Here is a 24,087-nt window from a genome sequence, read left to right as displayed (position 1 = left end):
GGTACCTCATCACTTACTATGCCGGCATACGGCGGATGATAGTTGTAGTCCAAACCATCTGGAGAACCAGGCTCCCGCTTTAGCAACGCCTATTTTAGCAAGCAGGATATTTAAAAGGGACCAGCTCTAGTGGAAGAGGTGATATCCCACCTTAAACCCCAAGCGCATTTGTGGCTGCTGGGCGTGGCTTGAGTGGCAAATGATGATCAGGATGGACATTGATTTGGGGATCAGACAAATTATAAAGCGTGGCAGAGCGGTAAAATTCTATTCGTGGAGGCATTCAGCAACATGTCAACAATTTTGCGGCACATTTAACACTCACGTTTTTGTGCTTTTTTGTTTCGAGTTAACTCGCTAGGAGCAGGGTGATCTGAAAATTGCTTCCTCGGCTACAGCTCAAAGTTTTCTATGAAAATACACACATTGGAATTCAAAAATGGAGGTCGCAGCCTAGATTTTAGCCCAGTAACACACTACCCCATTGTTCTGCTTCCAAGGGGAAAGCAACCTACAGGGAAAAATGCAGAGCGCTTGCAAGTCACATAGCTATGTCACGTGGGCGGTTGCTGAAAGGTCAACCAATCAGAGCGCTGAAAGTAACGTAGAGACGTCAGTGCCACACACTGAAGGGGGCAGACGGAGTTCAGAGACGTTGGTTACTTCAGGGGCTGGCAGCGGGAATGCTGGAAGCAGGCAAGTTCAAAGAACAGAAAGACATGTACCGGATAGTAAATCTTACTTTCTCCTGTGCCCCCTACACACCGAGAGGCGATAGGCGGGTTCGGCGGGAAATGCATACGGCTATGGGCATGGAATTTCTGCCGGACTGCTGAAGACGGCGGTCAAAGAAATCAGTCGAGGGACCACGTGGCTGGACTGCTTCAGCCCGCTTTCTTTGAGTGCAGACGTCCCCACCTCCCATACGTTTAAATATTTGTTTTTATTATAAAAAAAACGCATAATAATCATGTGTTATTTATATAGCGCCTTAATCGAAAGCGCTTTACAGAGCACATATTTACATACAATATCACCAACCGAAATTGGTACTCATTTATCGACCTCGGAAGGACGAAAGGCTGAGTTGGCCTTGCTGGGATTCGAACCTGTGACCTGCAGCTCACGCTCAGATCGCAGCAGTGAGCGCACAACCTGCTATCTTATCGGCTTATAATTATAATAATTAGCTTCACCCACAGTGGGCAGTGCGACCCTGCTTGTACTAGGCAAGACCACACAGATCACAATAATAATAATAATTTCGCTTTTATATAGCGCTACGAACCCTCAGGTATCTGAGCGCTGCTTATTATTACCCACGGTGTGTGGTGCTCATTTATCGACCTCGGAAGGATGAAAGGCTGAGTTCGGCTCCGCCGGGATTCGAACCTGCGTTAGCAAGCTCTGCACAGATGTCAAAACGAGCGCTCTACTCGCTACAATCATGGAGCAGGAAAATATCTCATATTGACATCATATACAGCGCGTTTTGTTAGCATTCTGCGATCTGAACGGCGCCATACATGCCAACCCTCCCGATTTAGGCTATTTTTCAAATTCTCCCGCCTAAAATTACTTTAGCCCCAATCGGGAAATATTGGTCTCCCGATTTCCCTGTGAAAATCTCCCTCCCAGGTGGCTCTGAATGTTGGCATGTATGCAGCGCGTATGTTTTATAATTAGCCAGCAATTCAATAGAAACATAGGTTCTAGTGGCAAATGTGAATGATTTGTCGTGTGTGAAAGACAAGTTGAATGAAATTAGCATATTTAACTTGAGGAAATGTTCACTTCCTATGACGTAACTTCCCAGCCCAGTGGGTGCGTCATTCCCCCCACTTTTTTTTTTTAGGACTCGAGCCCTGAATAGTGATGAAGGCCATGGGAACGCATACTTTACATGCCCATCTCGCTACTCCACCCGGGGGGGGGGTGGCATGCGCTCAAAGATGGGCAGAGCGCCTAACAACTGAGCCATGCGCTCCGACTAATAATAATCAGGATCGTATTGTGGGCAAAGCCAAGTGGTTTAAAATCTGATCCACTACCCATACATTTTATATCTGTGCATACAGGATTTTCGCAGAACAATATCCTGACACAAATAAAAAATGAAACCACTCACTTGACCAATACTGCCCCAATCACACACCCGTGGAACCGGTATTGCCATGCACCCACCATTCAATACCCCTATCACAGAACGGCAGGGGGTCGACGTGGGTGGGAACTGAAACTGAAGGGTATGAAGTTCTTCTGTTTTGGGGGAAAAGCCACCATCGTTCCCTTACTTCTTGTCACCTGAAGCACCGATCCTGGACTTGTAGGTGATGGTCAAATTTGTTTTTGGCTTCCCCCTTTACCGGGGATTCAAACCTAGGGCTGTTATGAATACCAAGTATTGCATAAGGATGACCTATGTGGCAGGCGCTGGTTTGTGCTTCTTGCAATATCCTGCTTGTGGCATAATATAGCTTTCATGCTACCGGCTGGGTGGCGGACATGGGCTTTAAACGGCTCGCCAATCTGAGCTCTGTACGCCAGAGCTGCGGGCCGTTAAAGCCCTTGTCTGGCCACCAGCTGGGGCGTAAAAGCTTTTCACACTCTGGAATTTACCAGGGTGCAGATAGTTGTCTTTTTTTTTCATCCAACTTGAAATCGGTACTGCGCAAGCCCATCTCCCATCAGAGATTTTTTTTTTTAAATGGCCGCTGCCATGGAAATGGAGAAGGGACTTGTTCCCTTAGCCATGGAAAACATTTTCCAAAATGGCCCTCATTATCGAAAAGGGGCTTAGTCCCTTTTCTATTTCAATGGCAGCAACAAGGCGGGAGGCGATTGGGGACCGAAGCACAAGTCTCTGGTCCCGCAGGTGAGTTGGGGTGAGGGAAGGGGAATGGGGTGATTTGAGCTGTGGGGCGACAGGATGTCCGGAGTGGCTGATTTTCGCGTTCAGGCCTCTTAAAAAAACAGGGGGTTCCACAAGTGCAAACCTTTAATCAGTGACCATAAATAAGAAAGAATATGAATAGCAAATACTCTTTCTGGAATTCTATAAAACAATTGCTAGACTAATTAAAGGTTTATTTTTGGCAAACTTCATGGGGGTGAGTCACTGATTTAGTCTGTTCTTAAACACCTCAAATCCCCAATGCAGACAAAAACTATATGTATTTTGCTTTTCGCAAGTTGAAGTTATTATAGCATGATTTTTTCTGCTGTTGTCTCTGTTACGATCATCACAAGACATTCCATCTTGGTGTGTCTTTGGTCGCTTGACAAAATCCTTGTGCCTAAAATCTTGTGTACAGTGTAGAAATGTTTGACAATAGCACATCAATTGGCCCTTGATTTCATCGTGCCACAATGAATGCTTTGTTGTAATGTGTTTATCTTGCCTATCTCCCTGGCACGCTGTTCAGGATGATTGCATGTCTGAGGTAACGAGTGCCCAGAGTATGGGAGGCCGTTTGAGTGCGCTGCTTTCCCTGTGCTACTCTAAATTCTTTAATACACAGTTATGAATCCTCCCAATGGTATGCATTTTGCCAACCTATAAAGCCTGAAAAGTAGATCCACACAGGCCAACTTTGTACCAGACCTGCAGATGAACTGGCCTACTGTTAAATCTCAGTAACCAGTTTAATGGTATTCACTACAGAGTGTAATTTGCTTTCTGACTTTGAGAACATTCAGACATGTAATTGTTCATTTTACTATAGCCTGTAAGATAGCTCAGTGGGTTGAGTGCTCGCTGTTGCAATGGGTGTGATCTGCAGATTACAGGTTCGAATCCTGGCAAGGCCAACTGAGCCTTTCATTCTTCTGAGGTCTATAAATGAGTACCAACAGAGGTTGGGGGATATTGTATGTTCTATCCAAGTGCTATATATAATAACGCATCATTATCATTTGGCCTTGGACGTCTGCTTGCATTCACAGTAATTTGGTAATATAGGCCTATGCACCGTGATATTAACGATACATATGGTGATCCATTCTTGTATGAAATGTTAATTACATTAGTGATATCGTAACCATATTTATTGTAGTGTACTTAGGAACAATGCAATGTGATGCCCCTTCCTGTCTTGTCAAGGGGTGAAAAGTTGTGTGTCATCGCTTCCGATAATATCACTTCAGAGTGGGGTCAAAAGACATCACTTCCTGTGAAGTCACCAGAGGGCAAGGGTCGTGTGATGTCACCCCCACTACCCCGGGCATTTTGGTGAAATGACGTCCCTGCTATTGCCTAATCTGACACATTATCCAACGTCCCTCTGCTTCACAGTGATCTCTCCCCGCCCCTGTGCCATGCATAGGCTCTTCTTCGCTTCCAGTGTCACACAATTTACTCAATCCAATAAAGTGCCCCTCTTTCACACGCACACCATTCTACACCCAGTTTCACAATATCCTCCAATCCCACAGAATGTGTGTTTCAGCAAGGTCACTTCCTGGTTTCACCCACCAATGCATGTCCCTCAGCTTCACACAGCACTGCGCATATTTCCAGTTTCACACACTAGCCACTGTTTCACTCTTTTATGTACCATCCCATTCCCTCACAGCCTCACACACTTTACATGGTCTCTGCCAGATGTACACGCCACACAGTCTTTCACGTTACCTGTTTTACTTGAGTATTACACAGCACCCTCCCTACCCCAGGGTAACACACTAGCTAGTCCACGAGCAGCCAACCTGTTCACCCTCCAAATCCTTTACCCTACCATTCGCATGATGCCTCCCCGCTCCCTATGCTGCCTGGGGTGGGTGGGTGAAGACCAAAACATTTGTAGGGTGTAAAGGTGGTTATACCTGACATGGCACTCGCTCTCCTAGTCTCACCAAGCGTCTCTTTTCCACACATTATCCCTACCTCTCGGTCTCACATTAGCCGTTGTCTCGCACACTATATCCACTGCATCACACACACAACATTCAGACCGCACTCCCTCGCTACAGCACCCCCCCTCGATTTCTCACACCACTTAAAGCACATCACACCCAGCCCACATGAAATGTTTACCAACACTCTATGAATATGGCCTGAAGACATGATCCGGAAGGCCGGACCAGCTCTTATCGGCCCGGGGCTGAGTTAAAGGGCCGCGCAAAGTGACGGCTTTTAACAAGGGTCCCTGGACCGATATGACCCGATCCAGCCCGCCCTAGAGGGTCTTAAGGCTGTTAGCACCCTGGGCTACCCAAGCGGTAACCAGGGGTGCTAAAGAAAAGTATTTTCATTCATTGAACGGGATGCCGCGCGTGTCCTATTCAATGAATAAAAATACTATCTAAAGATGGACACCATGGTAATGGAAGGCAGAGCCCCATACGGAGGCCCTCTTCCATGTCCACAGCAACTATGGAGAGACAGCAGAAGCATGGTGGCAGCGGAAAAGGGTCTGATGTCACCATTGAAGACAGGTAAGTAGGGTGGGGGTGGAGGGAAAAATTGTTTTTTTTAAAAGGAGGGTCAGGGTAATATGGCACTGCAGGCTGGGGAAGCAGCCAGTAGGCTGCTCGGAACACAGGCTTGAGATTAGTGGTTTCAGCCCACCTTTCGAGTAACCTGATTGGTTCCCCGCCCCGGTGCTAATAATAAAGAGCTTTGTTTCGATGCATGTTACAAGCATTGCTGTTCATTCATTTACCAATTGGTCTCTTTGGCAAAATCAGTCAATGCGTTGGGGGTTCGATCCTAGCCTGCCATGGCAAAATCATGTGCGTAGTTTAATGTATTGTTAATTTATAATTGTTGCCGACCCTCCCTTTTTCCCAAAAACGGCGACTGGCACCCAAATCCCCTTTTCCCCAAAACTGGGACAGGGTTTAAATTTAAAAAACCTGTCGGGGCGGAGGCCTAATTCCGGCGCTGTCCCGCCAAAACCGGGACATCTGGTCAGGCCATCATACAGTGTAACGCGACGGGCGCTCCCTCCTGCCCTCAAAACCTCAATTAAAAAACCCTCCTGTCTGGATGGCAGAACGTGACCCACCTAAGCCGTGGATATCCCAGCTCATTACGCACACAAAGTTCACAAACAGGTCCGGTCAGTTCCCGAGGCCTGCGCTGACGTCTCCTCTGACACCAGAGACGCCCTGCAGGTACCCCGCCTCGCCTCTGGATAGGACACGCAGCGCATTAGCCACGCCGGGCGCATTTTTCCACCTCACAAACATGCCTCTATCACTACAGTAAATCTGGATGTGGAAACGAAAATGCGGGGGGGACTTGGGCACGGCTCAGCGAGGCCCTCACAAAAACATTTCCATGTGCAGTTTGGATCCGGTCGGGCGGCACGTTTGATCCTCGCCGTTTGAGGCAGGGGTGCAGGGTTCGAATACTGTGCGCTCTGGCTAGGCAGACGGGCAGTGCGGATATCCGGAGTTGGGGTCGAGGAGGGGCAGAGGCGAGCCTCTCTTTGATGGGAGGTAGGCATTCATTGGCAGATTTCGAAACTAGGGAATGTCAGCTTCTGAGGCCTGACTGTCACCGTACACACATGAATGTGACTGCTGCACCATGTGTGATGACCACACTATGCCATGACTGACTGACATTCAATAATTCCCTACGTCTGACACATACCCTCAGCTTTCCTTACAAACATGCAATGCCCCAAGACAACCGCAGTATGACTCCAAACCAGGGCTATGTTTGGCAGCCCCCTTGCACATACACCAGTGGCGAGCGCAAAAAACCAACAAGGGGGGGGGGGGCTAAGTGGTGATGGGAGGGGCCACTTCAGAAAATAGGCAGGGCAAACTTGGAGGCCCTGTCGCCACTGTTTTACCCCCCAACCCATTGGTCTGGTTTGGGGACCAATTATCAAACAGTATATTTTAAAACGCAATATGCCGAGAGGCGATGGAAGTCTTTCTTGAAAGAAGCAGCTTTAAAGTTTTACTGGGTTTGTTAAGTATATTTTTCTGAACTAACACAGTAAAGATGTTATCAGCACCAGTTTCGGGGAGAGGCTTCCCTCACCTCTCTGCCTAACAAAATGCAGGTGCGCGCATCCACGGGTGCACCTAGGCTGAAGTTTATGCCGGGGCTAACCCTTTAAATGTTGGGAGAGGCGCTAACTTCAGAGACAGTGGAGTTGCAAACTTACTTGTCTAGGGGCATCTAACTTCTTTACTCATTGTAATGAGACTATTCTAGTGCAGCTTCTATGTTACAATCAGTTAACTCTCCCCTTTACGTCTGAAAACACCCACTTCTTGCAGACCCTGAAGGTTCTAGAAAGTGTGAAAATGGCAGACGGTGTCCAATGAAAGTTTCAATATCATAGCATAACAGGACATTGCAGAGTGTGGGGCAGTACTCTGGACGGCCCAGGCAAATTCAGTGGCTGGGAGCAACAGGGGAGAAAATGTAATATTGGTTCTACCACAGTTAGTCCGCCATACTAGAATCTCTGGTGCACTGGCTGGTGAGACTATGTCTGCCTGTCAAATCAAGTGATATGAGACTGAGGGAGGGCCAGTGCAGCAATAATGAAATTCTATGTGACAGTATTGGAGCCACTGGCAGAGGAGCACTAGGGTACACCAGTTTGTCTCTAAACTTATTAAAACAGTCCTATTGTAACGTAATCACTTATAAGCACTCCAATTTTTGCAGTTGAAGTCGGGGTGAGATTACATTATTCGCCCGGGATCACACCCTTACTCTAAACAGCGAAGCAGGGATTTTAACCCACGCTGCAATTTGGGCACAGCCACCTTTTCCCACGCTGTACTTGGAACAAATATTTAAGTTTTGGGTGTCAAGACCTACATAATACTATCTTATAGACAAAGTGCATAGTAAAGCATCACAACAAGATGTAAATCCTTAAAGCAGCATGTCGGGCCCAAATAAAATCAGTGTATCTTTATTTTCCACATCCTGAATGGAAAACTATAAGCTGCAAAAGGCAAATTATCTATTTACCCACTTTATTTTCAGTGCTTTAAGACACACAATAAAATAAATTGCGTCATAAACTCAATTAGGTTTGGAGATTCGTCACAGACCTCCAGCGTGCTGTTATGCAACTTCAGTCCTCTGCATACACCTCTCAAACTCTAACCAAACACAACCACAAGCCTAAATACAGCAATCAGCACAAACTTCACTACAGTGCAACAACAAAACAAGCCACACATAGACTTGCACAACAGCACACGAGGACTACTGACCGTAAAACACCCCAAGCCCAGCCAACGGACCCACTGGGCTGAGGCTGCCAACAGCAAATCACTGCTCTCTTGCACTTTTCCAGCTTATTTCCACTAACTACCCCCCACCCCCCCCTTTCTCCATTTTTCAGAGCCGCCAGAGGGCCAGGGGACCACTCTGGTTGTGATAGTGCGCGGTATAAATATCCTTCAACATTAACATGGTTTTAAGAACATTCAACTAAGGACATCAAAGCACACTTTTTTATCTTTTAGCATATGAAGCTATTAGACATTATGGGTATGAACACATTTTCAAAGGGTGCTTTATTGTGTTGCTTGCTTTAACTGTCACAGATTTGCAAGGTGACTGGTGGTCTTTCAGTTGTAAATTCACCATTAAGCACAAGTAAGGCTAGGGTTCTGATGACAAAAGAAACGTGTTGTGGAGTTCATTATGGCCAGGAACACACAGCCAGTGTGTCTGGGGTGGGGGGGAAGGGAGGGCTGTGACTCTGTGAAATGTGCTTGATCATCTGACCTGAGCAGATAGATTTGCCTCTGAAGCATCAAAATGCACCCAGAAGCATGTTCCTGATCCTTTGAACTGTTAAAGTGCAAGGAAACCCCGCCCCTCAGCTAACATTTGGGGGGTTGGGGGCTTCAGCCTGGTCAGCCCAATGACATTGCGTCCCTGGCACACACTCACCCTTTTACATGTAGAAACGGAAGTTCGAAGTATACATGATTAAAACAGTTCTATCCCACACATGCGTACACTAACGGGCTCACGTACACTGCCCCTATCACTCTGAAAATACACACTGTGATCTCGCATTGTGGCAAGCAATCGTGCACGCGATCAACAGATCACACAACTATAGGGTGGCCAACTCTTTAATAGTATTTCACGGGACACTTGCCCACAAGGCAGCGATGACGCCACAACGTCATTCATGTTTGGCCCGCCCCTTTTTAATGTACATTTTTTTTAATGGCGCTTAATGGAAATGCAAATGTTTTGTCCTTGGGAGGTGATGGTCACGTTTTTTAACTTCAAACAGGACCTCAGGAACAAAGCATTAGCATTTCAATTAAGCCAGGTGTGGAGCGTTACAGCTCGAGCTGTAGAGCCATGGGGAAAGAAAGCAGCAGGCGGCAGCGCCGTGCTGTGTTCATGGCCACTTCAGTTTGCAGAGTGGCTGTGCTGGATGCAGGTTATACTGACGAAAGTCGGGACAACCTGCGTTCTGCACAGCCACTCTGCAAACGGCGGGACGGAGTCCCTAATTGCGGGACAATCCCGCGAAATCCGGGACAGTTGGCCACCCTAATGAACAAGGAGCTCAACAGCATGTGCTGGTCCACATACCTCACGTGTGTATCCACAAAGGTCTACATGGCCCCATTGACTTGAATGGAGTCTCGCGCGTAGATGGCCTCATTTGCCACTTCAAGCCACGTTATCTTACCGTGTGCACTCCCTGGACCTGTAGGGTTTTGACGCGGGTCCCCTAACCGCGTAATAAGGCAGACGGGAGCCGGGGAGTCGTGCGACCTTCTTTTTTATTTTATCCCACATGAAACTCCCTTTCCCTGTCCCGCCCCCTCCCTAACCCAACGTCACTTCCCTATCGGGAATAGAGACCGCAACGGCGGTCTGCCCACACAACGATGTGGGCGGGCTGCATAGCCCTGTGTAACAATCCGACATCTCCCCCCTTTTTAAACAACCACATGTCTCTTTGCAACTTACTCCATTTCTTCTATGAGTCTCTGGGGCTTGAAGCGACTTCTCTGAGGGCGACCTCTGCTGGCCGGTGTGTGCTCATCCTGACCCGGGGGTGGTGACCAGTCCTCACCTTCTGAGGACTCACTCTCCTCCACGTAGTACCTGTCAAGGGCGATGTCATCTTCGCTGTCGGCTTCTTGATGTAACGTATTATCCGTGTAGTACCTCTTGGGTTTGAAATACGATATGTTTCTTGTAACGGAGGACTGGTCGGTCCTCTGGGCCGTGATCATTGTACCTTTCTTTTGCGTGACCGTCAGCGGTTCCGGTGCAAATGTGGCGTCCTCCTTGCGCTGTTTTGGTTGCCGTAACCACACTTGGTCTCCCAATTCCACATTAGACTCCTGTGCTTTTCTTTTGTGATCCGCCATGTCCTTCATTTTGGCTTTGGCGGTGTCATCCTTGTTTCTGGCCTCTGTTTCCAGGGGCGTGGCTTCGGCTGCGCGGGCATCCTCTGGCAGCCGTGTCTGTACTGGCCTGCGGAACATCAGATCAGCGGGGCAGACGCCCGTTGTACTGTGGGGGGTGTGGCGATAGTCCCTGAGGAACTGATACAGTGCTTGTTCAAAAGGTTTGTGGAGGATGGTCGCTATTTGCAGAGTTCTCTTGATGTTGGCCATGAACCTCTCAACCATTCCATTGGCCTGAGGCCATCGCGGGGTTATCTTCCTGTGGTGGAAGCCCATATACTTCGCAAAGTTTTCGAAGTCTGTGCTCATGAATGGCGCTCCGTTGTCAGATTTGATGATCCTGGGTATTCCATATGTGGACAGCATGCGATCTAGTGCCGGGATGACGCTCGTTGCTGCTGTGCTATCAACGATCTGTGCGTCCGGGAATCGTGAGTGTTCATCTATTAGCACTAACACATATGTGCCATTTCTTAGGGGTCCAAAGAAGTCCACCGCCAGTTCTTCCCATACCTTTTTCGGTAGTGGCGACATGTGGAGTGGGTTTGGGTGCGGGGGCGGTGCTACCTGTGCGCACGTTGTGCATTGACCTATGATTTCCTCAACCATTGAGTCCAGTTTGGGGAACCACACTTTTTCCCTCAGTAGTCTCTTGGTGGCCACCACTCCCCGGTGGCTTTCGTGTGCTACCTGGATTGTTCTGGTGCGGAGCGATTTCGGAAGGAGTACTTTGCACCCTTTGAGTATTATTTGATCGTCGACGATGGAAAGTTCGTCCCGGACATGGTCTATTAGTTTGACGTCTGCTCGGACCTCTTCCGCCTCATGCTGCGCCTGTTGACGCATGTGCGCCCTTCTGTCTGCTTGTATGCAGTGTCGCACGATGCGTAGGGCCGGATCTTGTTCCGAGTGTGCAATGATGTCTGCCCAACTGACTGGTAGTGGTTGTAGATGATGCACTACGTAGTTGAGATATTCGTCAGCGATGGATGGGAGTGGTGTGGCCGGGCCAATCGGGTGACGTGATAGATAGTCCGCGGGGTTATCTTCCTTTCCCGGCCTGTGCTTAATAACGAATTTGTAATCCTGCAGTCTTAGGCCCCATCTGGCTATTCTGGGCGGCATCCGTGCTTTGGGGTCACCATATATTGTGATCAGTGCCTGGTGGTCGGTGATGATGGTGAACTCCTTGCCATATACGAACAGATGAAAATACTCGCATGCCCATACCACTGCTAGGCTCTCCTTTTCCGCTTGTGAGTAGGCTTGTTCTGTCGGGGTTAAACTCCTACTGGCGTATGCGACCACGAATATATTTGTCGGGTCCAGCGGGTCAACTTGCGTTAGTATGGCGCCCAGACCCACGGGGCTGGCGTCCACTATCACTTCGGTGTGTCTTTTGGCGTCGTAGTACGCCATGTCCTCGGCTTTGGAGATGGCATCGCGGATCGCCTCGAATGCCTTTTGACAGTCCGTGGACCAGGTGTATGGTTGATCCTTGCGCGTTAGGAGGCGCAGCGGGTTACTGATGGTTGCGTAGTCCTTTAGGTATCTGGAGCAGTAGCTGGCCAGTCCTAAGAAAGATCGAAGCTCCGTCGTGTTCGTAGGGGGCGTAGCTGAGTTGAGTGCCGCCACTTTCTCCGGGTCTGGTCGCATCCCTTTATCGGAAAATATGTGTCCGAAGAATCGTAGAGAGCCTTTCCCGAACTCGCATTTGGTTTTGTTGAGCGTTAGTCCTGCCTCTTGCAGTGCAGCGCACACTCTGTGGAGAGCAATGTCGTGCTCTTCCTGTGTCTTTCCAAAAACGAGGACATCGTCGGAGTAGTTCAGGCAGTTGGGCACGTGCCTGATGACTCTGTGTATTTCCTCCTGGAATATTTCTGCGGCAGAGGATATCCCGAAGCTAAGTCTCTTATATTGAAATAAACCCAGGTGTGTAACAAATGTCGTGATGTACCTGGATTCGGGCTCAATCTCTATCTGATGATAGCCTTTGGTGAGGTCTAGTTTCGAGAAGACCTGGGCCCCGTGGAGCAGGTGTATCATGTCCGTAATTCTGGGCGCCTGGTGTCTTTCCCTTTCGATGGCCACGTTGGCCCTCCTCATGTCGACACACAGGCGTATGGATCCGTCCGGTGATTTCTTGGGGACGGGGACGATGGGGGATACCCATGGAGTGGGTCCTGAGACTGGTTCAATCACGTTGAGTTTAATCAGTTTGTCCAGCTCCTCCTCGACCTGGTGTTGTATGTTTATCGGGATGCCCCTGTAGTGTTGGGCTACGGGCGGTATCCTCGGGTTTATGTGCAACTGTACCTTGCGATGCTTTAATTTTCCTAGGCCTTTGAACAGGTTGGGGAATGTTTGCTCGATGGCATCCGGTCTGGCAAAGTATTTATTGGCCATTAACTGATATAGGATATGCACTAGACCCATCTCGACGGCAGTCTTGAAACTGAGAATGCACCCGCTATTGGCTTCAGTCTTCAAGATGTGTAGCGTGATTTTTGCGGCGTGCGATTTGTGCACGCACCATGCTGATATGGTTCCTTTGCATGGCAGCGGGGCCGTGGCGCCATAGGGGTATATGTCCACTGTCGCCTTCCGGATCTTTGGGGGGCTGGGGAGCGAGTTGTACGCCTGTTCACTTATGATATTAACAGTTGCTCCCGTGTCTATAAGGAATTCTAACGGTGTGTTGTTTACTTGAAGCTGGAGCGTTGGGCTGTGCTGGGTGGCTGTGGCGTTGTTGAGAGCCCACACATATCCTTTTTTCCGTTGATCATCCTCTGATGATACTGATTCACTGCCTGATGGGGATCTCATCTCGATGTACCGGACGAACCGTCTTCTTTGCGATCGCCTCGATCCGTCCGGGGGCCTTCTGTCGTCTCTGGTGTATGCGCTCCTTCGTGGTTTTTCTTCTCTCCTGGGTCCTGGCTGGTCTTCCTCACCTCTGCCTGCTGGTGGGCTGTGTCGCGAGCTTCTCCTTCTCTCTAGGTGTCTCATTTTGCTGGGTCCCTGCCCCGGTGGATTTTTGCATACGGCTCTGTAGTGGTCCATTCCGCCACATGCAGCGCACTTCTGTCCCAGTGCAGGGCAGTCTCCCGCGTGCGGATACTCAAATCCGCATCTGTAGCACGTGGCGTCCGTTCCTTTCCCACTCTGTGGGGGGGCCGTGTATAGTTTATTGATGGACTCAGCGGTCGGTGGCGGGTGTTGAATAGTGACCTTGCCTAGACTGTCGAGTTGCGATTCCACTGCTGCTTCCATCCTGGCCAGTGCAAGGATTTCCTCCAGGGACCTTTGTTTCTGGAGCAGCTGTTTCCTGAATGGCTGTGAGATGCAGCCTGCTATAACTTGAGATCTTAATGCCTCATCATTAGAGTACTTGTGGAACTCACAGTACTTCAGCTTGATGCGTAGGCGCATCACAAAATTGTCGAGGGATTCCCCTTTCTCCTGTCGTGTGGTGTGAAAGACGTGGCGCTCGTAGTCAATGTTCGTATGGGGCGTGAAGTATTCCGATAATTTTCCATGTAGCTCCGCATAGGTGACGGTGTCTACGTTCATCAGTTCGCCTGCGATGTCCCTGACAGCGGGGCCTACTGTCATGAAGAGGGTGTTTTTTAGCATTGCGTTGTCTGTCAGTCCTATTGCCCCCGTGTAGAATTTGAAATCCCTGAGCCATATGACCCATCTGGGTCCTAGATTAGAAGTGTCTCGCACATCAAATGGGCCCGGTAGTGGTAGGTTATGGGCAGCCGTACCTGAAATCGGTGCCTGTTGATTTCCATCGTTCGCTGCTCCCGAACCATCTGACGAGGAGGCTACGGGACTTGCTGGGCCTGACATGGTCGCTGTGACGGTCGCGCCGTGTGGCAATGTGCCGCCTCTTTTCTGGCTGTAACTTGCCCTTGTGATCCACACAGACTGGTGCGTGCCGGCGGTGCCTCGTGGCGAAGGGTAGCCTCTTTGCCAGCTCTGGCGTGGCTGGTGCGTGCGCCGGCCTTGTTGGTGCCGAGTTCAGCAAGAATAAGAAAAAAAAAATTTTTTTTTTTTTTTTTTTTTTCTTGAGGCCCCCCTCTGGGCCTCCCGCCGATCGCGTGTAGAAGTGGGGGAGGGGCGGGACCCTGGCGACTTGCCTCCGGGCCTGCGCGTGCTGTTTTGCAGGCGCCTCCGCACCCGCTCCTCGCAGCTCCTAATGCTGCGGCCGCCCGTGCCTGCGGCCTCGCAGCTGGCACTGGGAGGTGCGCCGACGCGCCACGCCGCTCGACTGCGGACCTCCGCTGAGCTTCTACGGCGTTGCGCCGACGTGCCTCACCCGCTCTCCTACGGGTTCGTAATATCCTCGTCGCCAGTTGTAGGGTTTTGACGCGGGTCCCCTAACCGCGTAATAAGGCAGACGGGAGCCGGGGAGTCGTGCGACCTTCTTTTTTATTTTATCCCACATGAAACTCCCTTTCCCTGTCCCGCCCCCTCCCTAACCCAACGTCACTTCCCTATCGGGAATAGAGACCGCAACGGCGGTCTGCCCACACAACGATGTGGGCGGGCTGCATAGCCCTGTGTAACAATCCGACAGGACCCATGTTCCGTTCTGCGTGATCACATCCTGGCACGCATGCCGTGTGTGTGTGTGTGTACTCAGCAGCTGCCGCGAGAGCCTCACGTGCCACGCTTCTGTTTGCCAGCGCTCAGGCCGCCTCCCAAACACGCAGAGGGAAGCGGCGAGGTCACGCACCCCAGACACCCGGCCCTGCACAGCACAGTGTCGCTCTGTATCTCAAACACACCCAGCCTTTCATGATCACATGCACCGCTTCTCTTTCTCAACAAACACGCACGCACTGGGCAACCAGGCCTCTTCCCCGCCCTGTGTCACACACTAAGCTATTCCGAGCCCCACACAGTCACCGCTCTCGGCTAACAGGCGAGGAGTTTCACAGAACCGCGTCACGCACAGAGGCCGCTGCCGGAGCTCTCACGCTGGCCAGGGGCGGGAGTGCAAGTGGCTCGCCCAGTTCTGGGTTGCCCTTACAGTTTGGGTCTGCGAAGGGGCCGAATGAGATGCTCACAGCTTTCAGGGGGCAACTTGACTTGAGTCTGCGAGAACCTGGGTGGCAGCCATAGGTAGCGCCCTGAGTCCTAGAATTCTTGAACTTGTCGCCCTGCTTGTACACTGGCAGAAAAAAAAGAAGACAGCGTGTGCCCAAACACGAGCCAGGACTGGGCGCGCTGCTCCCGCCTGACACGGGACGTCTTGGGAGTTCAGAATGTGTTCAGAAACGAGACTCAAGCGTGTGCACGTCCTCCACCTCGCAGCTAAAACCCCTGACCATGCTATGCCCCTGGTGGGGCCCGCCCCTCGACCCCCCACTAACTGATGGGGGAGGGAGGGCTCCCGGCTCCACGGAGTCTGGGGCCCGCTGCTATCCATTACCGCCGTGCTCTCGCCGACGTGTAAGCCGACCGCCGGCAAACAAGTCTCCCACCTCCCGCGGAAGAGGGGGGCCGTCAGCACTCAACAAAACACTAGCGTCAATCGGGGACAAGGAGCGACACCCCCGGCCAATCAACGCGGGGACACTTTGGCGAAAGTAGAGCGCCTGTTCTAAAATATGAATGTATATGTTAGGTCAGGCTCCTTCAGATTTTAAGCGCTATAAAGTCAGAGTCGGAAGTACCCAATGTGCCGGTACTCATTCTACTGTCAACGTTTAGTACTGAACACATCTATCTATTTAAATAGTCAATTTCTGTCACTTTAAGAGCATATGCTGACCTTTGCGTCTAGGGAAACACTTAACCCCCTGACGCCTCTGGCAGTGCACGCCCGCGTCCCTTTCGTGCAGTGCTTAATTTGTGGGTGTGGGGGGGGGGCGGGAGGGGGATTGCCAGGGTTTAGCCACTTATTGTCTCAGACTCACTTTCATTTGGTGATAGTGCAGCCATCAACCACAATGTGCAGGGGGGAAGCTGACCTGTAACCCCAAAATATGTCGACACTGTGGGGAGCAGCTGTGGGTGGTGACGGCAGCAGTGGCGGGTAACTGCCCACCCGCAGTTCCACAGGAGTGCTAGCAAATATTAGGGCCCTGGCGCTGAGACCGCGTAGAGGGGAAAAGGAAAGTCCTTGTGGCAGCTTGGGGGCAGAGGAGGGCATATGTGCGTGAGGGCAGTTTGAGAGTGATACACAGGTATGACAAGTGTGTGTGGCTGCGTGATGGCCTGCAGCTGAACCCCTGAAGCCTGCCAGCTTGCCTTTATTGCCTGGCAGCTTTTTTAATTTCTCCCACAAAACAACCGAAACATTGGCAACTGTGAGGCTGCCATGCCCAGGGTCTGGCGAAGACAAGAAGAGACTGCGTGAAAGGCACCTGCGGCAAGCCATGTCCTGTGGGGGGACGGGTAGGGTACAGGTCTTACTTTTCAGCCTGGCACTCTATTGTGCTATGTGTTCTATTGGTTCCATGTAATAATGTCCCCTGACAAAAAGTCACTGTTATTTTTTGCAGAGACATTATTACATTGAACTTTCAGGGTACCCCCCCCCACATTTTCTCATTATTATTACAAGGGGAGCTGGGGGCATCCCCGCAACCCGCCTCAATACATAGTGTCACCATATATAATGTTGCCAATGGCTTTTCCCGGGGACATTCTGTATGGGGACATTATTACCTGATACCGTTCTATTGATGTGAGCATGTCTTTGGATCAGGTTTGGGTAGAATTCGAGGTCAATTCAACTTACTTCCTGGGCCCTCAATGGCCAGGGCCTAGAAAGAGGAAAGCTGGGAGCAACTACTGGCACTCTTATACACGAAAAAAACATCAGCTTGGAGAGAGCAGAGGCTATTCACCAGGTTTCAGAGCCCAGGGTCGAGCCGGGGCTCAACCATCAGGCAGATGGAAGGAAACTGAACACCACAGACTATTTAGACAACGCAAGCAGTTACTTCCTGGCTCACATGCTCCTATGGGGTTCTCAAAGGCTGACTGGCAATGATGGTGGGAGGGAATTTCCTTTCCAGCCTGGTGTGTCTATGGCTGGCTCCGCGCACAATACCTTCAGGCTGGTCTTCGAAGCTCTCCAGTGCATCAGGTGGAGAGTCAAGGGCCCAGGCAAGGGCGGCGCGGGGGGGATTTCATTCCGACACAACTGCCTCCTTCCCGAATCTGTGGAACCGGCTTTCAAGGATGCTTGGCCAAACCACAAGCTTAATGAGACCTCTTCATTTCAACAGAGGGCTTCAGCGCCCAGCTGTGAATCCAGTGGTTACTATGCAGTCCCGCTGCACCAGCACGGCCCCTTCACAAAAGAAGCTACAGCCTTGTGCAGCGTAGCCTCCATGCTTCCGGATAACAGGTTACTAGGAGCTCGGGTGTAAGCAGGGATCACCACCGACACAGGCGTGCCCTCCTAGGCATGAGCCGGGGTCTAGGGAATTGAATTAACTCTGCTCGGTCTGGAGCGCAACTGCAGGGGTTAACATCTGGCCCAGGAGAACGAGGGGCTAATGTAACCCATTCTGCAAGTCACGATGCAAACCCCCCCCATGCATTCTATAGGCCCCATTGCCTGGACAGGTCTTCTGGGTGTGCCCCAATGCTCCTTTATACACATTCCCCAACACACAGAGTTAATGTCACATAGGTATGTTTGGATGACATCAGCTGGGCTGAACGGCCAGATGCGGCTCCCGGAAACCTTTTGTTCCCAAGCTTAGCCGGGCTCTTCTGGGCTACAAGCAGGAGCTAAAGAGCTTTCAGCAAATCTCTATCCTGCCCCTGAAGCGCGGCGCCAATGTAATGTTTCCAGCTCGGCTCCCAATGTATCGACTGCCATATCATGACGGTCTGTAAAAACACAATGACTGTTCCCCGGCAGCAATGCGGCGGCCCCTTTCTGCAGCGCCTGGCGGGGATGCCCCCCTCCGCCCGCCCCCAATACATGCAAATAGGAAGGGACCAAGGTAAGCATTCTCTCGCCTTTGGGTTCGAATCGGATGGACTGGAGCCCCCCCCCTCGCCCCCCGTTTTGAAGGGGGTGTTAAGTGGTAGCGAATGGAGACATCTCTTTCAGACACGGGTGTGAACCATAACCTACGCGCCCCTAAACTATGCCGCACTCTTTTGAAGTGGAGAGTGAAGACAGCCCGGTCATCGCAGACGGCTGCCCCGAAGGCCCTCCCACCCCACAACGTAATGTTAGAGTTAGACCTTCACAGGTAAGAACATATGGTTATAAGACAATACACACACCAGACAGCCTAGAAGGTGATGCCAGAAGCGGCAGAGTGCGGAGCTTACCTGCGCGGAGAAGGGGGCGAAGCCGTCTAGCGCATGGCAGCAGGTTAATGCCCCCGGTGGTGTATGCACTGCGGCAGCAGACTGGACCTGCGCTCTCCCTTGGCACAGCTTCGGCTCAGTCCATGCCAGGAGCGGATACGCAGCGGCAGCCTGGGGTAGTTTCGGCGAGCAAGCTTCCCTTCCTGGATCAGCTGGCCCCGTGGCCAAGCTTCTCCGGATTTCGCGTAGCAGGCTGCATGGGGCTCTGCAGGGTCCAAAGTCCTAATTTGCGCAGAGGCAGGGGAAGAGGGGTCACCTTTTGGCCAAGCGTCTCCTTTCCTGGGAAAAGTGCCGCGCTCTGGATGGGGAGGTCTTTCGCCGAGCTTCTGCTCCGCTAGTATGCACCGCAACTGCTGGAGGGGCTCTGTGGCCAGGATGTTCAGGCTCTCTGGGAGCTGTGCCCGGTCTTCTCCGGCTCCTTGTTATCTGCAGCAGGGGCCACAGGTAGCCAAGCGTCTCCTCTGCCGCGGGGCAAGGCTGTGCCCGAGCTCAGGTTATGGGCAGCAGGCGCAGGCTGAGCTCTGCCCGGGCTCCCCCCTCTCTGCTCTGAGCGCGTCTACTCTGCAGAGATCCCGGGAGAGGAAGGTGTCTGGTCTACACGACCTGCTGGCGTGTTCGTGACAAAGCACCCATCCTTGCCTGCCTCCCCCACCACCTCCCTCTCCTCCTCCTCCGCTGCTCACAGGGAGGGGGCGGCGGCTTCGCTCTCACGTTACGCTGCCGGTTTTACATACTGCTTCCAGTAACCACTCTCAGAGAAGCCGCACGACTCTGGGCGGAGCGGCCCACACCTCCCGGTATCAGGAAGTGATGCCCCGGCCGGATAAATGTGGATTGGGAAGGCAGCGGGCGGCTAGATTCATGCGCTTTGCCCCTGCTGCGAGAATCTCTGTGCTGTTGCTGCTGGGACGCTGCGAAGCTGCTCTGCTGCCACCTACAGGTGGGAACTGGACTGGCATCGACGGCTGACTTCACACACACACACACACACACCACCGATACAACGGGAACCCAACTGCACTTATAAATGCGCTTAGCCGAGCAGGGTGTTGCTATTATTCACATGTGAATAATGTGTACTTTTACATCAAAATGAACGGACTGGGGCGTCTAAAGATGTATGGGTGAAAAGGCATGTGCCAGGATTTCCCCAACCAAAAGAAAGTGCAACAAAACCAGCAGAGGTGGGAACAAAACCATGTCAGTGGTATTAAATAGAGATAGGGAAAAACAAGGACTGGTGCAGGATAATGCAGAAACTGGGGTGGGGGTGGGGGTGGGGGTTAGGGGGTTCAGCAACCAGCTTGAAAAGAACTACCCCAGAGAGGGAGTAGAAACAGAAAAGCGCGGGCACAGACACAGCGCAGAACTGCGACAAAACCAGAGGTGGATGGAAGCCGAGCCGGCGCAGAGGCGGAAATGAACAAGCGCACAGCTGTAACAAAATCAACAACGAACTGCAAGAGCACCCGCACGGGACAAACACAACCCCAGCACTAGCTCGAGAAATGCAGGACAGAGCTGTAAAAATACACACACAGTGCTGGAACCCACACACAACTGGCACACACCCGTGCAGAACGAGCACTGTGCTGCAACATAGCCGGCACAAAACTGGAACAAAACTAGCCTAAAGTGTTGGAACATCACCTGCGCATACTAGCCAGCGCAGAGCTCAAAATAGAACACACCCAGAAATGGAACAGAAAAAAGAACTGAGCTGGAGCAGAGCTGGAATACATAAACGCAGAATTCGATCAGAACCGACACAGTGAAATAAAACGAAGAGAGAGGGGGAATATATCGACCAAACGATTGGCAGCACTGGCGGGCGAATGCGCCAGGGAAGCTGGCATGGCGGGCGCCGCCCCTTAGTGGGGGGCGGTCCAGCCACCCTCCCCCCCTCCACAAGGGTCAACGGGTCAGGGGGGCGGGAGGATGCGAAGCACACGGAGCACGCCCCCCTGAAGCGCGCGAAAGCGGAGGGGCGGGGCGGGAAACCGGGGAGAAGCCGGCCCATAAAGGCACAGGCTTGTGTGAACAATCACACATTCTCCCTCGGTTTCCCGCCTCACTGGAGCTCTGTTTCGTTTCGATCGTCGTCGGGGAGTGGGAGGACGGTACGCGCTTCGCGTTTGCTGGAGGTCGGCGAGAGGATTACAGGAGGTGCTGGTGGCGTTCCCGCGTCGGGTACAGGAGGAAGGTGCTCGCGTCGTTACCAGAGGTCGCGGAGGAGATCGCGGGAGGTTCCAGTAGCAGCGGTGGTCGGTTCCGGAAGAAACGTATATAGGTGGGTGCAAGGGAGAACCTAGACTCGTTTATGTGGGGGGCGGGGAGATGGCGAGGGGCAAGGGGGGACGGGGGAAAGACGGTTGGAATGGTCGGGTCGCGGTGGGGGGGGAGGCGCATGTGTGGTATCGGTCGCCGGGGCTCAGGGTTGCTCGCAGGGCTGCGTCGCGGGCGGATCGAGTGTATATTTCAACAAGAGTGTTTATGCGGGGGTGATGTTTTCGGGTAATGCGGTGTTTTGTGCAGTAATGCGGGGGCGAGCCGGCCATTGCGGGGAGCTCTTCTAGGGGATTGTTTGAGGAGTGTCGGAGCCGTTTGCGACCTCATGCGGGGACCAACAGATAGGATGTTTTTTCGGCCGGGGGGTTGTGCGGACCTAGTGGGCATTGTGCAGTGAGGTGGGGGCGGGCATGCCATTGCGGGGAGCTCTTCAGGGGTGTCGGTAGTCGAGTGTGGATGGGGGCCTAGCAGCGCAGCTGGGGGGGCGTGGAGCTGAGCGGTGGACGGAGTTCGGTGATGCGTTTCGGCCGGGGGGGAGGCGGGCTTAAGGGGTGTCGCTGGTAGAGGAGTGTCGGAGCCGACTGCGCCCGCACGCGGGGACCAAGACATGGAGTGCGTAGCGCTAGGGCAGGTTGCGGAATAATCATAATGAGGGCAATATATATATGCTCCCGGTGCCGACGGTAATAAGGTTTGGGCGCAGTGTTACCAGGGCTAATGTAGTCGAAAGCGGCCTGGGGCGTGTGCTTAATTAATCTCGGCCAATGCATGGTCGAAGTATAGTCAGCAAGTTCCTAAAGCATGGCGACATAACAGAGAGTAGTTGGAACGAAGTGGGTCCCACGGTTCCAATCACGTGCAAAAAGGGCACGTGCACAGCCCGGGGCTCCAGGTTGCAGAGCGGGTCCATAGTAATGTTGGCAGGCAGGTAAACAATGTGTTGCAAGGGCTCCTAACAAGCTGGGAGGAGGGCTTTCCGTTTAAGCGAGATGCAGGCTATAAGGCAGAAAAGTTAGGGGCAGGGTGGCAGGGTTCCATTGCGGGGCGGAGGGCAAACATGCGCCTGATGGTGAAACAGTGCACAGGTGCGGGACCGGGAAGGGTCCATGGATGCGAGGGGGCACGGCATTAGTGCCACAGCAATTGAATGAAATGGTGGCACGGGCGGGAAGCGGGAGCGTGGGGTACCGGGGACGCAAGGCAAAAACATGCGAAGGCCCACAGCGTAGACATGCGATGAGGGGCTGGCCGGAGCACAGAACAGAGGGCGCTGTTAGACAAAACCTTGCTTACATGCATGAAACAGCATTAGGGTAATTGTGGTCTTGCGGGCGCACGCAGGAGAGCGGCTAGACCGCTAAACGTGGGTAAACTGTATTTCGTTTCCAGCATCGGGCCGGCAACCGCATGTTCTGTTGCTAATGATTGCCTTGGCTTGGGTGTGGTAGGATTGTTTATTAAGGGAAACGACTGATAACGTTCCTTATTACTGGAAGGAAGGAAATTTAGCAAAAATATTTGCTAATACAACTGGACCTAACGCACCCACCCTATTTGACATATTAATGACTAGTGCCAAAATATGAACTTGTTTTGTCGATTTCTAAAAGTTAGCCAGTTTTGGCGAACATGCGCACTTCGTGCCACATGGCCTCTGTCATGCTTCCAGGATTCGTGATGGGTATATATTGATACATATATGGACATCTATGATTGTCAAACTATTTAGTACCAGCTCCACATTTCCCTGGGTCCCTGTCCATCCTAATTTGGGGGAACTGCAATTGGGTTTAAACCTGGCACGATATCGTTATGCCGAACTAGTAGGGGCATTGGGAAGCTTATTTAGTTAGCGATGGCGAGACCATTCTCTTCCAAACAATCCAGGGAAATACGTTGAAGTGCCTCACCATCGGTGCGGCTCGAACTGCTAGCAGCGTAGGGCGGGCTATGTGAGGGTGGGGCAAAGTCGAGCAAACATAGGGGGATGCGGAGGTTAACGGGTAGAGGGTTGTGGGTTTTGGGTTGGAAGATTATTATAAGTGCTAAAGGATGTATGGTTTGTGTTCTGGTAGGGGCACACGCGTGGCTGGTAGAAAGCCCTTGAGGGGGTACATTAAGGGGCCCCCACGCAACGGACTGACTCCAGGTACTTCAACATGGCGGCGCGCCACTATTTTGGTTGGTTAATAATTTTAGAAAGGGGCATAAGGGGGTAAAGGGTACATGAATGGTGGCAAGGGACATGCAGGGCACAGGGTGGCTCAGCTAAATCAAGTTTTACGTACACCACAGTGACCCATACATTTGTTTTACATAGGTCGACATGTCGGTACATACAAGCGCAGTTAACACCGGGCTGGACGTGGTAGAGCTCGTGCTATCCGAAGACGGCCAGACATTGGAGGAAGCGGCCGGACCATCGAACACGGGGCGAGGAATGGACGCACAATCTTGGGCAGAATTTCTAGCCCTCACCGAGGTCTTGGGGTGGCAGGCAGCCATGGCAAGGATGGGGGGCCCGACAATCACCAACGTAGCCGCCATCCCGGGAAGCAACCCAGAGGGGGGCAAAACCGTGTCGGAAAATAAGGATTCGACAAGTGGCGAAGGGGCGGGGGCCCACGAGAATGCACCTGCTGGTGGGGGTCAGGAGGGGGGCCCCCCCGGAAGCGTACGGCAAAAACAAGTGGGGGCCCACACGTAAAAAAGACAAAAAGGGACCTGGAGGAGGAACTGGCAGCTTTGAAAGCAAAGTTGGGGGCGACACCGGCACCACACGCGACCGTGCCAAATGTGCCAACGCCGGCACAGCCGCCTGCCCCACCGCCTAAAGCCCAACCGAAAGCGATAACACTGCCAGACCAAGGGGCCGGGTCGGTACCAGGCAGTGTGCCTGTGGGCAGTGAGGGTGAGTCGGAATTTATCCAAAAAATTGTAAGGGCAGTGTTGGCAGCGCAAGGGGCAACGGGCACATCAGCCCCCAAAGCAAACAAGGCACCTGGGGCAGCCGCTACGGGAGCAAGCAGGGTATGGCAGGGGGGATGATGGCGCAATAAGCAG

General features: G+C 52.1%; 1 protein-coding gene across 1 annotated transcript in view; it reads right to left on the bottom strand.

Annotated features, from left to right (window-relative positions):
• Positions 1 to 19,508, bottom strand: part of TIPARP (TCDD inducible poly(ADP-ribose) polymerase) — a 131,320-nt gene extending 111,812 nt beyond the window's left edge. The window contains exon 1 of the mRNA XM_069618433.1: positions 18,697 to 19,508. The gene's annotated coding sequence lies outside the window, so the exon portion shown is untranslated. The remainder of the gene's footprint in view (positions 1 to 18,696) is intronic.
• Between the last annotated feature and the right edge of the window lie 4,579 nt (positions 19,509 to 24,087).

This window comes from Ambystoma mexicanum, chromosome 10 (genome assembly GCF_040938575.1).
Source record: "Ambystoma mexicanum isolate Mex_15411 chromosome 10, UKY_AmexF1_1, whole genome shotgun sequence".
Lineage (NCBI taxonomy): Eukaryota > Metazoa > Chordata > Amphibia > Caudata > Ambystomatidae > Ambystoma > Ambystoma mexicanum.
This window is presented reverse-complemented; position numbering and strand designations above follow the sequence as displayed.